Genomic DNA, 17,368 nt, shown 5'->3' on the forward strand with positions numbered 1-17,368 from the left:
TCTGAACCTCATGTGCTGCTTCCAACCTGGGGAGATGGAGTCAGGAGCCACGGCTGAGGAAGCACTGGAGCTTTAAAATACCACCAGACACAGAACCATCTGGTGCCATAGCTTTACTGGAGAGGAGCCAGCCCAGATGAAAACCAGATGTCTAATGTAAAACTGGCCAAATGACCACCCTACCTTCCCAAAAATAACTTTTGCTTCAAAAATAAGTCAATAGTTATAAGAACTCAAAGTACTTCTCATAGTAATAAAAACAATACTCTTGACACATTAATATTTGTTGAGCAGTTGCTGGATGAAGACCACTGTACTAAGCACCTAAGAAAGTACAACAGAGTTAGTAGCCACAATCCCTACTCTGAAGGAGCTTAGAGTCTACAGGGGAATGCAGACATTAAAATAGATTAGGAATAGGGAAAATAATAGAGTATCATAATATTTACATTAGTACCGTTGGGGTGGGGTATCAAAGAGTTTGAGGGGTATACAGTTATAATAACAATAATTACTGTGGTATTTATTAAGTGGTTATTATGCCAGGCACTAAGTCGTGGGGTGCATACAAGAAATAGGATTGTACACAGCCCTTGTCCCACGTGGGGCTCACAGTCTCAATCCCCATTTTACAGATGAGGTAATTGAGGCGCAGAGAAGTGAAATGAGTTGTCCAAGGCCTCACAGCAGACAAGTGGCAGAGCCAGGATTAGAACTCATGACCTCTTGACTCCCAGGCCCATCTCTATCCACTACCCATGCCAAGGTCATAGTTGATGCAGACACGAGGGTGGAGAGTGGAAGTTAAAGGTTTAGTCTGGGAAAGCCTCTTAGAGAAGATGTAATTTTGGGCAGGTTTTGAAGGTGGGGAGAATAGATCAGGAATGAAGGGGGTGGAACTTCTAGGCTAGAGTGAGAAGTTGGGCAGTCAATCAGTCGAAGGTATTTATAGTGCAGAGCACTATACTAAGCACTTGGAGAGTACAATGCAACACAGTTGGTAGACACATTGCCTTCTTTTAAAGAGCTTGCAGCCTAGACTGGAGAATGGATATTAATATTCATAAATTATGGATATGTAAACAAGTGGGGTGGGACTGTGGGTGAGGTGAATAACAAGTGCTCAAAGGTGCAACAGATCAGTGGCAGGTTCAACAAGATCAAAGTTCTGAGTCAACTGGGATGGAGGAACAGGCCAACTCTCTCCACTGGACCAGGCAGTGGCTACAGAACTCCTCCCGGGGGGTCAACCCTGCGCTTAGTACAGTGCTTTGCACACAGTAAGTGCTCAGTAAATATGATTGAATGAATGAATGAATGCTGGCCCCAGGGACCACCCTGGGGAAGGGCTGAGCCTTCCCATGGCCAGAGTGACCCCCTTTAGACTGTAAGCTAAAGGGCAGGGAGTGTGTCTGCTATTCTGTTGTGCTGTACTCTCTCAAGCACTTAGCTCAGTGTTCTGCACGCAGCAAGTGCTCAGTAGATACGGTTGATTGACTGTGGGCCTTTTTTGGGAAAGGAAAAGTCAAAGCTGGATTTATGTTTCATTTTTTTCTTGTTTTTTGTAATCAAAAGAAAACTAACACAAGGCTTGTCATTTTGACCTTCTCTGAGGCACATCCACTGTAAGGCGATAGGTGGACCTGGAGTTTGCATGTCTTTGGGCCACAGTGGACTCAGGCGAGAGAGTCTGGGATCTGGTGAGGAGTCCCAGGCAGTTTCATGGTTTGAAGGGAGGGGAAGGAAGTGCTACTCTGCTTCAGCCACTGCTCTGGAGTCTGGGCTAACGAATGGGGAGATGGATGACCATCCCTCTGTCCCTGCTGGACCAGCCTCGCTAGCCCCTGGAGAGGCAACATGATCTTCCCCAAGGAGCTGGGTCAGAGAAACTGCGGTTGGAGCTCCCCATTCCCCAGTCCAGCTGAGGAAAACAAACACACTCATCCCTCTCCACCCACCCAGCCCCTCCACTTCTTCTCTCTGTCCCCTTGGCGTTGCGGGACATGGGGGGAAAATGCCCAAGGGGACACGATCCCTCTCGAAGAGCCGGGTCAGAATGGCTTCAGTTTGTGGCCCCACCTCAGTGCAGTGGAGGAGACCACACAGTCACATCTGGGTCCTTTCCTCTGCAGCTTCACAGAAAGTCTTGCCTCTCTCTTTCCCGGCACCTGACCCGATCAGAAGATCGGGAGTCCTCATCATTTAAACGATAAAGACAATCACTCAGGGGCTGATATAAACTGCATGTTACCCAGATCATCTTGAAGGATTTCATCTGCCATAGGGTAAAATGTTCCAATCTGCCTTGGAACTCAGTGTACTAAGTTCAGGGAAAGAGAACGCCAGTAGGAATTAGATGTGGACCCTGCACTTTGAAGGGCTTATGTCCACACAATATTAATATTCCTGACTGCAAGTGTTTTTATTCAAGGAAACTGGCCATAATACCAGTATCTCTCCTTAGACCCCCGTTCCTCCCCCTCCCCCATCTCTCACCCCCAGTGATCTGGCCACCTACTTCATCACAAAAATCAACACAATCAGCTCTGAGCTCCCCAAAGTCACCCCTCCTCCTCTCCCCTTCTCCCCACCAACCCTCTCCCCTACTTTTCCATACTTCCCTCCAGTATCCACAGAGGAGATCTCCTCCCTCCTTGCAAGTGCCACCCCCTCCACCTGCGCCTCAGACCCCATTCCCGCTCACCTTTTAAAAAACATCACCCCTGCCCTCCTCCCTTCCTTAACTTCTATTTTTAACCACTCAATCTCTAATGGCTCCTTCCCCTCTGCCTTCAAACATGCCCACGTCTCCCCCATCCTAAAAAAACCCTCTCTCAACCCCACTTCCCCTTCCAGTTATCACCCTATCTCCCTACTACCCTTCCTTTCCAAAATCCTAGAACGAGTCATCTACAATCGCTGCTTAGAATTCCTTAACTCCCATTCTCTCCTGGACCCCCTCCAATCTGGCTTCCGTCCCCTCCACTCTACTGAGACAGCTCTCTCTAAGGTCACCCATGACCTCCTTCTTGCCAAATCCAATGACTCCTACTCCATTCTAATACTCCTTGACCTCTCTGCTGCCTTTGACACTGTCGACCATCCCCTCCTCCTCCACACCTTATCTTACCTTGGCTTCACGGACTCCGTCCTCTCCTGGTTCTCCTCATCTCTCTGGCTGGTCATTCTCGGTCTCCTTCGCAGGCGCCTCCTCCCCCTCCCATCCTTTAATTGTTGGAGTTCCTCAGGGGTCAGTTCTTGGCCCTCTTCTGTTCTCCATTTACACTCACTCCCTCGGTGAACTCATTCGCTCTCATGGCTTTGACTACCATCTCTACACAGATGACACGCAGATCTACATCTCTGCCCCTGTCCTCTCCCCCTCCCTTCAGGCTCGCATCTCCTCCTGCCTCCAGGATGTCTCCACCTGGATGTCGGCCCGCCACCTAAAACTCAACATGAGCAAGACTGAGCTCCTCATCTTCCCTCCCTAGCCCGGTCCTCTCCCAGACTTCCCTATCACCATGGATGGCACGACCATCCTTCCCGTCTCTCAGGCCTGCAATCTTGGTGTCATCCTTGACTTGTCTCTCTCGTTCACCCCACACGTCCTATCCGTTACTGAGACCTGCCGGTTTTACCTTTACAATATCACCAAGATCCACCCTTTCCTCTCCACCCAAATGGCTACCTTACTGCTACAGGCTCTTGTTACATCCCGGCTAGACTTCAGCCTTCTCTCTGATCTCCTTTCCTCCTCTCTTGGCCCACTCCAGTCTATTCTTCACTCCGCTGGCCGGCTCATCTTCCTACAGAAATGATCTGGGCATGTCAGTCCCCTTCTTAAACACCTCCAGTGGTTGCCTATCAACCTCCGCTCCAAACAAAAACTCCTCACTCTAGGCTTCAAGGCTCTCCATCACCTTGCCCCTTCCTACCTCTCCCCCCTTCTCTCTTTCCACTGCCCACCCTGCACGCTCCACTCCTCTGCCACCCATCTCCTCACTGTCCCTCGGTCTCGCCCATCCCGCCGTCGACCCCTGGGCCACGTCCTCCCACGGTCCTGGAATGCCCTCCCTCCTCACCTCCGCCAAACTAATTCTCTTCCCCTCTTCAAAACCCTACTTAAAACTCACCTCCTCCAAGACCCCTTCCCAGACTGAGCTCCCCTTCTCCCTCTACTCCCTCTACCACCCCCCCATCACCTCTCCGCAGCTTAACCCTCTTTTCCCCCCATTTCCCTCTGCTCCTCCCCCTCTCCCTTCCCATCCCCTCAGCACTGTACTTGTCTGCTCAACTGTATATATTTTCATTACCCTATTTATTTTGTTAATGAAATGTACATCGCCTTGATTCTATTTAGTTGCCATTGTTTTTACGAGATGTTCTTCCCCTTGACTCTATTTATTGCCACTGTTCTTGTCTGTCTCCCCCATTAGACTGTAAGCCCATCAAATGGCAGGGACTGTCTCTATCTGTTGCCAACTTGTTCATTCCAAGCGCTTAGTACAGTGCTCTGCACATAGTAAGCGCTCAATAAATACTATTGAATGAATGAATGAATGAATGAATAGGTTCAGACTTCTCCCATTCCTTTCTACATCACCCTTGTTCTTGGATTTGCTCCCTTTATTCACTCCTCCTTCAGCATTAGGTGCATATCCGTAATTTATATTTCTATGTTAATGTCTGTCTCCCCTTCTAGACCATCAGCTTGTTGTGGGCCGGGAACATGTCTACTAACTCTGTTATATTGTTATATTGTGCTCTCCCAAGCACTTAGTATGCTGTGTCCACAGTAAGTGCTCAGTAAATATGACTGATTGACTGTCAGCGTGGCAGGCTATTATCATGGTTTTTGAAGGGAGAATAGTTAGAGACTTCTGCCGTAATGCCTGTTCTCAATATGTGTTTTTGGTTAGAATGAAACTAGGGACTATCTTACATCAATGTGAAGCCATCTGGGCTAGGTTTTCAAGATTAATGAATAAACAGTTTTAGAGAAGCAGCGTGGCTCAGTGGACAAAGCATGGGCTTGGGAGTCAGAGTTCATGGGTTCTAATTCTGTCCCTGCCTCTTGTCAGCTGTGTGACTTTGGGCAAGTCACTTAACTTCTCTGGTCCTCAGTTACCTCATCTGGAAAATGGGGATTAAGACTGTGAGCCCCACGTGGGACAACCTGATCACCTTGTATCCACCCCACTGTTTAGAACAGTGCTTCACACACAGTAAGCGCTTAACAAATGCCCTTATTAGTATGGAAGTCTTGCAAAAAGTGAGTATTACAGTGTGAGGTTTGTTAATGTTAAGTTTTGCAAGAACACAACCCTAGTTAGTGTTTGTATATATGTGATTTCAGAACTGTTCATCTACTCTGTAAAGGCCCTAGTCTTGAGATTAGTTCCACTTAGAGATCAGCCGAATGTGGTCCCCACAGTTTCAGCATCATAACCTGGTGGATAGAGCACAGGCCTTGGAATCAAAAGAACCTGGGTTCTAATCCTGGCTCTGACACTTGTCTTCTGTGTGACCTTGGGCAAGTCACTTCACTTCTCTGTGCCTCAGTTACCTGTGTTGTATGAAAGGAGAGAAGGTTAGCACTCCCCTTGTGAGGATGGAAAAGGTCCTAGTGGTCTTTGGTTAAGGCACTACCTACTACTACCTATGCGTATACCTGTAGGCATAGACCTACAGTCTATGGTTAAGGCACTGATGCCTACTTAATAATAATGATAATAATAATTGTTCTATTTGATAAGCGCTTACTATCTGCCAAGCACTGTTCTAAGCTCTGGAGTAGATACTAGGTAAGCAGGTTGGACACAATCCCTGTCCCAGATGGGGCTCACCATCTTAATCCCCATTTTGCAGATGAGGTAACTGAGGCACAGAGAAGTTAAGTGATTTGCCCTAGGTCACAGAAGACTTGTGGCAGAGCCTGAATTAGAACCCATGTCCTCTGACTCCCAGGCTGGTGCTCTTTCCACTTGGCCACAGTGTTCCTCCCAAGCATCTACTTCATGGCATCTCACCAAGTTTAGAGGAGCAGCATGGCCTAGTGGACCGAACAAGGGCCTGGGAGTAAAGTGGATACTAATACCAGCTCTGCCACATGTCAGTTGTGTGACCTGGGCAAGTCACTTCACTTCTCTGTGCCTCAGTTCCTTTGTCTGTGAAGTAGGGATCAAGATTGTGAGCCCCAAGTGGGACAGGTTCTGTGTCCAACTTGATTACCTTGTATTTACCCCAATGCTAGAACAGTGCTTGGCACATAGTAAGCCCTTAACAAATACCACAATTATTATTATTACATCAACACCTTCACACCCTTAGCAAAATTCTAATCACACCCATAGCACTCACACCCTGTATGTAGGAGAGAGAGCTGATTGAGAAGTAAAGTTGCTTAGTGGAAGAGAAGCAAGAGTAATAACACGTATGGATGAATTTGGAGTGGCTTACATCTGTTTTATTATGATAAATCTTTTTAAATATCATAAAACTATTGTAAATCTGGTTTATTATTAAAAGTTAAGGAACAGAGCAAAATGATGGGCCTACATTGAATGTCAAGAAAACAAAAATTGCAGCAACTGAAAGTTTTAACATATTTGTAGTGGATGGAGAGAAGATTGAAATAGTTGACAATTTTTCTCTCCTGGAATCGATAATCAATAATAAAGAAACTAGTAGCCAAGAAATACGCAGAAGATTAATGCTAGGAAGACTTTCTATGAAGAGCCTGGAAAAAGTCATGAAATGTGCTGATGTAACTTCTGCCATAAAATTACAAATTGTCAACTCTGTGGTATTTCCAGTGACAATGTATGGATCTAAAAGCTGGACAGAGAAAAAACAGGATAGAAAGAACATCGATTCTTTTACAATGTGGTGTTGGAGAAGGATTTTGCGAATACCATGGACTGCCCCAAAAACAAACAACTGGATTTTGGGGTAAATTAAGCCACAGTGGTCTTTGGAAGGCCAAATGACTTGCATTAGATTAGCATGTTTTGGACACAATATTCAGGAGGGCTAATTCTCTGGAGAAGACACTAATGCTAAGAAAAGTCCAGGGAAAACGTGGAAGAGGCAGACCGGCAGCTAGGTGGATAGACACCATAACCAACGATAACAGAAGAACTATTAGCAAGGTTGTAGAGTATGGCAGAGGACAGGACTATCTGGAGAAAGTATGTCCATGGAATCACTATGAAGCAGAAATGACTTGGCACTTCATCATCATTGTAATAATAATATTAAATCTGTCTTACAATGACAGACAAGAAGAATTTTTATTATCTAATTTTATTCTCCATTTCCTTTCACTTTTCAATTCGTTGAAAAGTAAGGCCTTAAGTCAGAGATGGCATTTTCACAGCCAGTCAAATTCAAATATCTGGCAGATCATGTGTACTAACGCCTGTGTAGAATTGAATTCTATTGCATCTTCTGTCAGAATTGGGGAATAAGGCAGAATCGTAAAGGGAGATAGAAATTTCTCTATACATGCCTGGTTTGAAGCTAAATAACAAAAGAAAGGAACAAATTGACCAAAAGTGACTGATAAGTTTGAGAAAGGAGAGCCTAGGCCCTTGGTCAAGAATGGACTGGGAGGAAATGATAGCACCATATAGTTAGTAAATTAAAATGCCAAACAGTTGTAAGAGAGAGGTGGTGGAGTAGAGGAGCAGAGTGACCTATGGGAAAGAACCCAGGCTTGGGAATCAGAAGACTTGGGTTCTAATCCCAGCTTTGCCCTTGAGCAAGTCACTTAACTTCTCTGGGCCTCAGTTTCCTCATCTGTGAATTGCGAATGAAATCTTACTTCCTTCTACTTAGTCTGAACCCCATGTGGGACAGGGATTTTGTCTGACATGATTATCTTATATCTATTCCAGTGTTTAAAACAGTGCTTGACAAATAAGTACTTGACAAATACAATAAAAATAATAATAGAAACAAATGCAAGATGAGAATTCTCTGCAAAATTATTTAAAGGTTCAGTTTGTCCTTGATACTGATGATTATGTTATGTTTTTATCAGTTGGATGCATGAATTGACTGATTTGTAGGATCAAACTATAATCCCTTTTTTGAAATACAGGAACTGAGATAGTATCTTTGTTATGCAAGATAGAAGAGAGACAGAACCGATAAAGATTTAAAATTGGGCATGTTTCTAGTGATCAACTGGTCTTGGTGTCAGCAGGATTCTGTTGTAATTATGTCTCTTTTAATCAACACTGTTTATTATTTAATAAACGAGCTTCAGCCAAGAAGGTAGAAAATAGATGATACTACAATATGGCTGGCTTAATGGCCCATCTCCTCAAGTATCCAATCCACCAAGTTAGCAGTATTGTTTTTGAGCTGTTCAACTTGCAACTTTGAAACTTCATCTATTAACCAATATAGAAATTAGAGAAGATGATCTCAAATTTGTTCTGAGGGATCTTATCCTCACAAGTGCACAAATGGGATTTAACTTTCCAGTCCATGAAGTATCCTTCTCTTCACCCTGTCAGAATTGTTTGGCTCATGATCAGTCCAGGGAGGAGTTCTTTGAGTTTTAGAGTCCGGTGGCCATTTCTACCCTATTTATTTGTTCCACTGTACAACTTCCTAACTTCTAGAATTGCTTGTTCTCCTGAAGGACCTGGTAGTCCTAGAGCTGTGTCTTGTCTTGTGTTCTACATCCTACCTCTGGCCTGGAAGGCCCTTCCTCCTCAAATCTGACAGACAATTACTCTCCTTGCCTTTCAAAGCCTTACTGAAGGCACATTTCCTCCAAGAGGCCTTCCCTGACTAAGCTGGTCTTTCCTCTTCTCCCACTCCTTTCCTCATCAACCTGACTTGCTCTCTTTATTCACTCCCACCTCCCAGCCACACACCATTTAAGTCCATATCAGCGTGGTTCAGTGGAAAGAGCACGGGCTTGGGAGTCAGAGATCATGAGTGCGAATCCCAGCTCTGCCACTTGTCAGCTGTGTGACTGTGGGCAAGTCACTTAACTTCTCTGTGCCTCAGTTACCGCATCTGTAAAATGGGGATTAACTGTGAGCCTCACGTGGGACAACCTGATTACCCTGTAGCTACCCCGGCGCTTAGAACAGTGCTCTGCACATAGTAAGCGCTTAACAAATACCAACGAATACCAACATTATTATATCTGTAATTCATTTATTTAGACTGTTAGCTTGTTGTGGACAGGACATGTCTCTATTTATTGCTATGTTATACTCTCCCAAACAGTACAGTGCTCTGCACACAGTAAATGCTCAATGAATACAAGCGAATCAATGAATAGGGCTGTCTTGGTCATACCTATGGCTTCTTCAATATAGTATTGAGACACCTTTTTGGTCTCTGTCAAAGGAACTGTGACCGCCAATTTAATGGATAGATTCTAATCCTAAGAGTATGGCACTCTATAGCAGTTGGAGACGATGCAGGTTTTTAAAAATTCTGCTTAATAAAAATAAATCAATGAATAGGATTTTTATTCAGCACCTACAGGAGGCAGTCATTCATTCAATAGTATTCATTGAGTGCTTACTATGTGCAGAGCACTGTACTAAGAGCTTGGAATGTACAATTCGGAGTGAATCATAATAGGTATTTGTGAGACTGAAGTAGAATCAATGTACATGATACCTGTTCGCAAAGACCTTGCAGTCTAATGGAGGAAGCAGTGGTGTTTACTGAGTACATATCATGTAAGTTCCCTATGGGTAGAGAAAGTGTCTACCAACTCTTGTACTTTCCAAGGGTTTAGTATATTGTTCTGCACACAGTGAGAATGCAATACATTGGAGTTGTTTAACACCCACGAAGATTATTTAACTTCATTCTAAAGGTGAAATCCTGTTTTACTTCAATTGCAGTGGAGAGGAGGGGCAAAAAAATCAACTGGGGATTAATTTACCAGAAATTTCCAATGTAATGGTGTTTATGGAGTGCCCTCTTAGAGCAATTTACAGTACCTTAGTACTGCTTGGAGAGGTACGATAGAAATACAGAACATATTTCCTCCCCATAAAGAGTTTAGTCTATCAGTGGATTGGCTGTGAAGCATTGTGGCCAAGTGGAAAGAACAAAGGTCTGGGAGGCACAGGGCCTAGGTTAATAATAATAATAATGTTGGCATTTGTTAAGCGCTTACTATGTGCCGAGCACTGTTCTAAGTGCTGGGGTAGACACAGGGTAATCAAGTTGTCCCACGTGGGGCTCACAGTCTTAATCCCCATTTTACAGATGAGGTAACTGAGGCACCGAGAAGTCAAGTGACTTGCCCAAAGTCACACAGCTGACAAGTGGCCGAGCCGGAATTCGAACTCATGACCTCTAACTCCAAAGCCCATGCTCTTTCCACTGAGCCACGCTGCTTCTCTAAGTTGGTAGACAGGATCCCTACATCCAAGGAGGTTACAATCTAGTGGGGGAAGCAGACTTTAAAATAAATTAATGGTAGAACACAGACTAAAGGAAATCCCTGTCATCTGAGCCTGTAGAACCTTTAGTCAGGGTGGCAGGTTTGTCAAGGTTTGTGTAATAATGAGAATAATGATACTAAAAGTCATATTTGTTAAGTGCTTACTATATGCCTAACACTATACTAAGTGATGGCTTAATAAATACCATTAAAAATGAATAAAGATAATAATAATGATAATATGGTGTTTGTTAAAAGCTTCCTATATGTTGAGCACTGTGCTATATGCACTGCGATAGACACAGTTATAAGTAGATCAATCATAATCCCTACCCCACATGGGTGTAACAGTCTAAATGAGAGGGAGAAGAGGTGCTTAGTCCCCATTTTAAAGATGAGGAATCTGAGGCACAGAGGAGGTATTTGAACTGCCATTTTACTTAAAGGCAAATGACAGAGATAGGATTGGAACCCAAACCTCCAGGCTCCTAGATATCTGCTCTTTCCAAAGGGCCATCCTGCTTCTCCAGCAAGAGGAACCGGGTGATGACCTCCTAAGCAAAACCAAGGTCTGAAAGCATTTCAAGGAGGATGGTATAGTCCACAGCATAGAAAGCAGCAGAGAAGAAAGATTAGGATTGTATAGAGACCAGTGGACTTGGCTTCGAGGAGGTCATTGGTGACGCTGAGGTCTCGGAAGTGAAGGAATAGAAAAACGATAGTGTGTCGAGAAGAAATTTGGTGGGGAGGAAATGAGAACAACAGGTGTATATAATTCATTCCAAGGAATTTGGGTAGTAATGGTAGTGGGAATATAGGGTAATTATGGGGGGAAGTGGAATTTAGTATTGGGAAGACTTGAATATATTTGACTATAGAAGTGGCTCATTCTGGGAAAGAGGTTTTCTACAGAAACGCTCTAGGCATGTCACCCCCCTCCTTAAAAATCTCCAGTAGTTGCCTATCAACCTTCTCATGAAACAGAAGCTCCTCACTCTTGGCTTCAAAGCTCTCCATCACCTTGCCCCCTCTTGCCTCACCTCCCTTCTCACCCTCTATAGCCCAGTGTACACACTCCGCTCTTCTGCCACTAACCTCCTCACTGTGCCTGGTTATTGCCTGTCCCGCCATCGACCCCAGGCCCATGTCCTACCTCTGGCCTGGAATGCCCTCCCTCCTCCCATCCGCCAAACTAACTCTCTTCCCCCCAAGTTCAAAGCCCTATTGAGAGCTCACCTTCTCCAGGAGGCCTTCCCAGACTGAGCCCCCCTTTTCCTCTGCTCCTCCTCCCCTCTCCATCGCCTCTACTCCCTTCCTCTGCTCTACCCCTTCCTTGCTCCACAGGACTTGTGTATATTTGTACATATTTATTATTCTATTTATTTTATTAATGATATGTGTATATCTATAATAATAATGTTGGTATTTGTTAAGCGCTTACTATGTGCAGAGCACTGTTCTAAGTGCTGGGAGAGATACAGGGTAATCAGGTTGTCCCATGTGAGGCTCACAATCTTAATCCCCATTTTACAGATGAGGTAACTAAGGCACAGAGAAGTGAAGTGACTTGCCCACGGTCACACAGCTGACAAGTGGTAGAGTTGGAATTCGAACCCATGACCTCTGACTCCCAAGCCCCGACTCTCTCCACTGAGCCACGCTGCTTGCTATTGATGCCTGTCTACTTGTTTTGTTTTGTTGTCTGTCCCCGCCTTCTAGACTGTGAGCCCGTTGTTGGTGAGGGATTGTCTCTGTTGCTGAACTGTGCTTTCCAAGCACTTTGTACAGTGTTTTGTACACAGTAAGCACTCAGTAAATATGATTGAATGAATGAATGAATGAATGAATGAATGAATGAATATTAGTAGAAGAAGAAGAGAAGCAGCATGGCTCAGTGGAAAGAGCATGGGCTTTGGAGTCAGAGGGCATGGGTTTGAATCCCGACTCTGCCACTTGTCAGCAGTGTGACTGTGGGCAAGTCACTTCACTTCTCTGTGCCTCAGTGACCTCATCTGTAAAATGGGGATTAAGACTGTGAGCCCCATGTGGGACAACCTGATTCCCCTGTGTCTACCCCAGTGCTTAGAATAGTGCTCTGCACATAGTAAGCGCTTAAATACCAAAATTATTATTAGTAGTAAGACAGAGGGGAAAAGTGGGAGCTTGTGTTTTAAGGAGGTGTGGGGGAATGTAATAAGAAGTATATCAGTCAATCAATAATACTTATTGAGTACTTAGTTTGTGCAGAGCACTATACTTAGTGCCTGGGAGAGTACAATTCAGTTTGTAGACACGATCCCTGCCCTCAAGGAACTTACAGTTTAGCCAGGTAGACAGACATTAAAAAAGATTACAGGTAGGTTCTACTCTGTAAACTACATGGTGGGCAGGAGATGTGTCTCATATTGTTGCGTTGTACTCTCCCAACCACTTAGTTCAGTGCTCTGCACAAGTGCTCAATAAATACGATTGACTGATTAAGAAGCGACTGAGCATAAGGGTATGTACATAAATGCTTTAGGAGAGGGAGTGAGGGGGAGTACTTAAGGACTTAGAGGGTGGGTTCAGTGCATAGTTCAGGCAGTAGGCATTTTGGAAGGAAAATAGGATTGGGTGATGAAAGCTTAGTCTGAGAGGGCTACCAGGAGGAGCTGTCAACCCGGTGTGGGCAGGTATTGTCTCTCTTTATTGCTGAACTGTACTTTCCAAGCGCGTAGCACAGTGCTCTGAACACAGTGAGCACTCAGTAAATATGATTGAATTAATAAGCTCTCAGTAGGTCTTTGTTGATGGAGACAAAACTGGTAGATTAGATTTAGGAAACCTCATCTTGAGGGGCAGCAGGGATGAGAATAAAGACAAGAAAAGGGAGGTAGAATGGTGAGGAAGTGATGGTGAGACTTAAGAAATTTCCACCTGTGCTGCCTATTTTAGCAACAGAGTGGTCTTCAGGGGACAGGTAGGATGGCAGAGGAGACACAGAGGGTTTCAGGAGGAAACGAAAAGTTTGGAACAACTAGTGGAGGTTTGGGGCATGGGAGTGTGAGAGAGGAATCAAAAAGTTGTCAAGCAGAAGATGGAGCTGAATATAGAGAAAATCAGTCTATCAATCAGAGGTATTTAGTGAGTGCTTACTGTGTGCAGATCACTCTACTCAGTGTTTCAAAGAGTATACTGCAAGAGAGAATGAATGTAAAGTGGTAGAAAGTGGCTCATGATTAAATTCATGGACAAACATTATATAATGGGTTAAAAAGAGGAAATTTATGGATGAAGAGGGGGATACCTACAGATGTTAAGTCGACAGACAATTCCTCTCCCCCACTTCAAAGCTTTATTGAAGACACATCTCCTCCAAGAGGCCTTCCCTGACTAAGCCCCCGTTTCCTCTTCTCCCACTATCTTCTGTCACCCTGATTGCTCCCTTTATTCATGCCCCCTCCCAGCCTCACAACACTTATATACATATCTGTAATTTATATTAATGTCTGTCTCCCTTCTAAACTAGAAACTCACTGTGGGCAGGAAATGTGTCTGTTTACTGTTATATTGTACTCTCCCAATTTACTAAATTTACTGTAAGTAAACTCTAAGTACTAATTGTAAGCTCTCTGCACACAGTAAGTGCTCAATAAATAAGATTAAATTGAATGAATAACCTGGGCAGGATGATCCATTGTTGGGTCAGTAAGGGCATTTCTTATTCTCCTATGTTTTCGAACCTCTTTGAGTCTGTGGGTTTGATTTAGATTGAGGATGCGCGAACTCATGCGCTTGTGTCATCTACCTCAAAGGTAATGGATATGAGCTAATTCTCACTTCATTAATTTATAAGCTCTATAACTCTCACTTAGAACCTTAAGATCCCATCACATTGCTCATCCAGGATAAAATAGCTGAGAGTTGCCACGTGGGTTCAGATTACTAAGACTTCATTACAATTATAAAGTGTATTGTGAGGTTTTATCATAAATAATTCAGACAAAATGACAGTTATGAAAATAAATGAAGAAAGTGCACTCTGTGCTAGAGGATCTTTGTTGGTCATCAGAGGGCTTTCATTTGCTATGGTGGGAAAATATTCTAAAATGAAATAGAAAAGTAGCATCATTCTACAGTTTAAAATCTGAAATTTTTCGTTTCAGGTTTGCAATTTGTAAAACGTGCTGCATTAGGCCTACTTCAGATTAAAAATATATATTTTCCCATAAATACCTGGTTACATGTGAGATTGTGTAGTTTTGAAAGGAGAGGGTGCACGTTTAGTGTATGGCTTGTTTACATGCAGCAGGACTTTCACTTGAGTTTAAAATATTCATTAAGGCACAAGGAATGTACATTTTTTAGCAGAAGAAGCAGAAATTGATCAGTAGAACAGTGCACTTTCCTATGATTCACCATATTTCTTTCTTTCCTCTTTCCCTCCCCTTCCCAAGAGGGAATAACAGGATATGTTCTTATCCTGCAGAAGATGAACATAAATGTTTGAGAATTGTAGACTGGCTCACATCTTCATTCAAAATAAAATGCAGAACCTCACAACTATTGGAAAGAACTTGTTTTAGCAATCAGGAATATTAGGTTATGCTTAAAATGTTCTACTAGCAGTAAAATCATACGTAAAATGTAATATCAGATCATATGTAAAATGTAGTATCACCATCTTTTTGTTCTATGAGATCAAAATTGCTAGGGATTTATTTGACAACATTTGTAAAGCTATGTATTCATAATAATAATGATCGCTTTTGTTCAGGCCTTACTATGTGCCAAGCACTGTACTAAGCACTGGGGTAGATAGATTCAATGAATAGTACTTCTTGAGAGCTTGCTGTATGCAGAGCACTGAACTCAGAGCTTCATACTATGTTATCAGGTCTCATATGGGTCTCAGAGTCCAAGTAGGAGGGAGGACAGGAGATGAGGGAACTGAGTCACAGGGAAATTGTATAAATAAGTTATATAAAGTTAATGCAAATAAATAAATTACCGGTCTGCATGTAAGTGCTGTGGGGCTGAGGATAGAGTGAATTAAGGATACAAATCCAAGGGCAAGGGTGACCCAGAGGGAAAGGGAAAAGGGAAAATGAGGTCCTATTTGGAGAAGGTCTCTTGGAGATGGGATTTTAATAAGGATTTGAAGGTGAGGAGAGTGATCGCCTGTTGGATACGAAGGGTTGGGGGCAGTTCCAACCCAGAGGAGAGTGGAGAGCTAGATGACATTGAGGAAAATTGAGTAGGTTGGCATTAGAGGAGCAAATTGTGCAGGCTGGGTTGTAGTAGGAAGGTTGCAGTAGTGAAGTGATTGAGTGTTTTAAAACCAATGGTAAGAAACATATGTTTGATGCAGAGGTGGATGTGCAACAACCTGAGGTTCTCGAGGTGTAGGGAAACATGGACTGAATGGTTTGTGAGAAAAATGATCCGGGCAACAGAGTGAAGTGGGGACTGCACTGGGGTGAGGGAGAAGGCAGGGAAGTAACCGAGGAGGCTGATGGAGTAATCAAGGTGGGATAGGATAAGTGCTTGGATAAGCAGAGTAGCAGGTAGGTTAGAAAGGAAAGGGTGGATTTTAGCACTCTGTGAAAGTTGAACTGGCAGGATTTGGTGACAGATTGAATATATTGATTGAATGAGATAGATGATTTGAGTTGTGAGACAAGGATGGTGGTGCTGTCTGCTATGGTGGCAAAGTCAGGGGGAGGGCAGGGATTGAGTGGAAAGATGAGGAGTTCAGTTTTGAATATGTTAAGGTGTCGGAGGGACATCCAAGTAGAGATGTCCTAAAAGCAAGAGGAAATAGAAGACTGTAGAGAAGGAGAGAGATTAGGGCTAGAGATGTATTTGGGAATCATCCACTTAGAGATTGCTGTTGAAGCCATGGAAGTGAATGAGTTCTCCAAGAGAGTGGAGATGGAGAATAGGTGACCCAGAACTGAGCCTTGGTAGGTTGGAGACAGAGGAAGAGTCGGCAAAAGAGACTAATACAGGAAAACTGATTCATAGAGCAGTGCTCTTTCCACAGGATCAACAGTAGGACTCAATACAGAAAGTAGACCATTAGAGAAGGGCAACATCTACTTGAAAGTTACAAGAAAATAATAAGCATTTACAATATGCCAAACACTGTACTAAGTGCTGAGATAGATACAAGATAATCAGGTTGGACACGGACCCTGTCCTCCATGAGGCTCATAGTCTAAGTATGAAGGAGTAGGGTTTATTCCCCATTTTGCAAATGAGGAAACTGAGGCCCAGAAAATTGAAGTGATTTGCCCAAGGTCTCACAGCAGGCAAGTGGCAGAGTGGGGATTAGGACCCAAGTCTTCTGACTCCCAGGCCCGTGCTCTTTCCACTTGACCATATTGCTTTTCAGGTAATCCATCACTTTAAGAAATGGATGTTAAGTGATTACTCTACCTAAGTGAAAGATTCTCATTTTTCACTATTACAGAGTAATCGCCTAACATCCATTTCTTAGAGTGATAGTTTCTATTTCCTTCTATCACTGCCAAATGTGAATCACATTGGGATGAATTATGTACTGAGAAATAGCCATGATGCTGAAATAGTCTTTGTTTCAGTGACATTGTAAAATTACCAACCCATTACAACTCAATATTTGTTTGGTTTATCATGATAAGAACCCAGGAACTCCACAATTGGAGGAAAGTATATATATATATATATATATATATATATATATATATATATATATTCTTTTTTAAATGATCACACTCATTTGAATGACTCTTTGTCACATGTGTGCTCTGATGATCTCCATCTACCCCAGTGCTTAGCATGGGGCTTTGTTACCTTTCAATAGTATTTATTTATTGAGCGCTTACTATGTGCAGAGCACTGTACTAAGCGCTTGGAATGAACAAGTCGGCAACAGATAGAGACAGTCCCTGCCGTTTGACGGGCTTACAG

General features: G+C 43.4%; 1 protein-coding gene and 1 non-coding gene across 2 annotated transcripts in view; both read left to right on the top strand.

Annotated features, from left to right (window-relative positions):
- LOC100075826 (IQCJ-SCHIP1 readthrough transcript protein) overlaps nucleotides 1-17,368 on the top strand; it is a 759,724-nt gene that overhangs the window by 71,293 nt on the left and 671,063 nt on the right.
- Nucleotides 5,572-5,699, top strand: LOC114816725. Its single transcript, XR_003764537.1, has one exon. It is a non-coding gene; the product is annotated as a U6atac minor spliceosomal RNA (small nuclear RNA).

This window comes from Ornithorhynchus anatinus, chromosome 1 (genome assembly GCF_004115215.2).
Source record: "Ornithorhynchus anatinus isolate Pmale09 chromosome 1, mOrnAna1.pri.v4, whole genome shotgun sequence".
NCBI lineage: Eukaryota > Metazoa > Chordata > Mammalia > Monotremata > Ornithorhynchidae > Ornithorhynchus > Ornithorhynchus anatinus.